This window comes from Nanorana parkeri, unplaced genomic scaffold, assembly GCF_000935625.1.
Source record: "Nanorana parkeri isolate BGI_ZX_2015 unplaced genomic scaffold, ASM93562v1 scaffold94, whole genome shotgun sequence".
In the NCBI taxonomy this organism is placed as follows: domain Eukaryota; kingdom Metazoa; phylum Chordata; class Amphibia; order Anura; family Dicroglossidae; genus Nanorana; species Nanorana parkeri.
The window spans coordinates 1,851,792-1,853,975 of record NW_017306362.1 but is presented as its reverse complement, the minus strand read 5'-3'; the positions used below and the strand labels follow the sequence as shown (position 1 = coordinate 1,853,975).

The following is a 2,184-nucleotide window of genomic DNA, read 5'->3' as shown; positions in this document are numbered from 1 at the left end:
GATAAATGACAGCAGCTTCTCACCTCCCCCATCACCCGATCAATAAATGACAGCAGCTTCTGAGCTCTCCCATCACCCGATCAATAAATGACAGCAGCTCCTGAACTCTCCCATCACCCGATCAATAAATGACAGATTTGTGATTTGACATGAGGGGATTCTCACAGAGGCATGTATTGTATACTGTTACCAAAACACGAGGTATCAGCGAGGTGTTACACCAGGAGGGGAGGGGGGCAGCTTGTCATCATCATTATAGCTGCCCCGCATCGTACACACCCAGATATTCAGATTCTGTACTTTAACCTCCCTGGCGGTCTGATTATTTTTTTTTCCTTTTTTGTTTTTAAATTTTTAAAATTCCCGCCAGTTCCGCCCCCCTGCGACGCGTACGCCCGCAAGGGACGGAACCCGGATGCCGGCATCCGCCAGAGGACACAGCGGGGGAATGTGGACTAGGTAAAAGACGCTACGCTGTAATCCCGAGTGTGGCTCGGGGGTTACCGCTTATAGTACTGAAAATTAACCCCGAGCCACACTCGGGAATAACGACAAGGAGGTTAAAACAAGCTCTCAGTCATCTCTGTATCTAGAAGAACTGTTCAGAGATCCATTTCAATTCCCTACTGAAATCTCAGCTTCTTCTATGGAGAGCAGATCTGGTCAGGCTGGCGGCCCTGATGTAAACACACAGCGGGTGTTTCTGAGGCTGCCCATACACTCTACAATCTGATTGTACCGACTCATTTACCAGGATTATGGCATAGAAGACAAGCCCAATCATTTATTATGCAGCCAGGCCCTACGCCATGGGGTGGGTGGCCCTCCAGCTGTGCTCCAAGTACAAATCCCACCATGCCTCTAACCGCCAGCCTTGTAATGCCTCATGGGACTTGTAGTGCCACAAGGGCTGGAGTTGCCCACCCCTGCCCTATGAGACTTCCTTTAAATGTATCAAGCTCCTTAGGACAGGGGTAGGCAACTCCGGCCCCCCTGCTGTACTCTAAGTACAAATCCCACCATGCATCTAGGCATCAGCCTTGTAACACCTCATGGGACTTGTAGTTCTACAACAGATGGAGGGCCGGAGTTGCCCACCCCTGCCCTATGCAGCTTGATAAATTTAAAGGAAGTCTCTAGGGCAACTCCAGCCCTTGTGGCACTACAAGTCCCATGAGGTGTTACAAGGCTGATGGTTAGAGGCATGACTGTACAGACTGTATGGCCGGCTTCAGATCACCACACATGTTGCAATCCGACCATACAACTAACGTTACCTTTATCAAAACTATATAATATGAGCACCTACCCAATGTAGCCAATCAGACAGGCCCTTGTGCTACGTAGTAATAGGCAGATCTAAAGGAGATTGTACAATCAGATTGTGACGTATGTTGTGAGCTTTGCAAACCAACTGAAACTCGACTTTAGTCTTACAGAATAAATAACTTTAGAAGCAGCTGTAGAGGTCGGAACGGCTTGTTTTAAAGCTCTTATGGTGCTTCTTGAGAATATGCAAACACTTGAGCATCCATATTCTGGGTGCAGGTCCCCTTTAAGAAATAGGCACCAGACCCATTACCACATAGAAGGCCAAAAACAATTTGGGGGAAAATTATGAAAAGGGGAGAAAAAAAAAAGAAGCAAAAACCATAAATAAATCACCTTTCCATTGGATGGGACATCGCTTCCATTCTCTGTCTTCTCCTTCTCTTTCTCCTCTACAACTTCTTTCTTCTCTACTACAACTTCTTTCTTATCTTTCTTCTCTACAACAACTTCCTTCTTCTCTTTCTTCTCTACAACAACTTCTTTCTTCTCTTTCTTCTCTACAACAACTTCTTTCTTCTCTTTCAGATCCTAAAAGGCCAAAAACAAGTAAAATTAATAAAACTGACAAACATCTATTAGAATAAACATCAGGGCCATGCAGATAGGGAGCGAGCACCATCCCCTGTCATCATCACACCGTCCACATCCCCATAAACGGACAGAACAGAGGAGGAGGAGGAGGGGAGAACGTGAACATCTGCCACTGCGAGAGCGCGCCCGCGCTCCCGACACCTCCCCCCTCTCACCGTATAACAAAGGCAGCCTGCCACCACCTGGCGAAGGAGTCAGTGCGCGCACGGCTGTATGCGCGCTCCCGCACGAGAGAAGGGGCAGGAGAAAGAAAAACAAGCG

The 2,184-nt window shown here is 47.5% G+C and overlaps 1 long non-coding RNA gene across 1 annotated transcript in view; it reads right to left on the bottom strand.

The window, feature by feature from the left end:
* Positions 1 to 1,681: 1,681 nt before the first annotated feature.
* The window catches only part of LOC108783942, a 2,266-nt gene continuing 1,763 nt past the window's right edge, over positions 1,682 to 2,184 (bottom strand). The window contains exons 2-3 of the long non-coding RNA XR_001941041.1: positions 1,834 to 1,860; positions 1,682 to 1,719 (exon numbers count right to left, since the gene is read on the bottom strand). This is a non-coding gene — a long non-coding RNA (uncharacterized LOC108783942). The remainder of the gene's footprint in view (positions 1,720 to 1,833; positions 1,861 to 2,184) is intronic.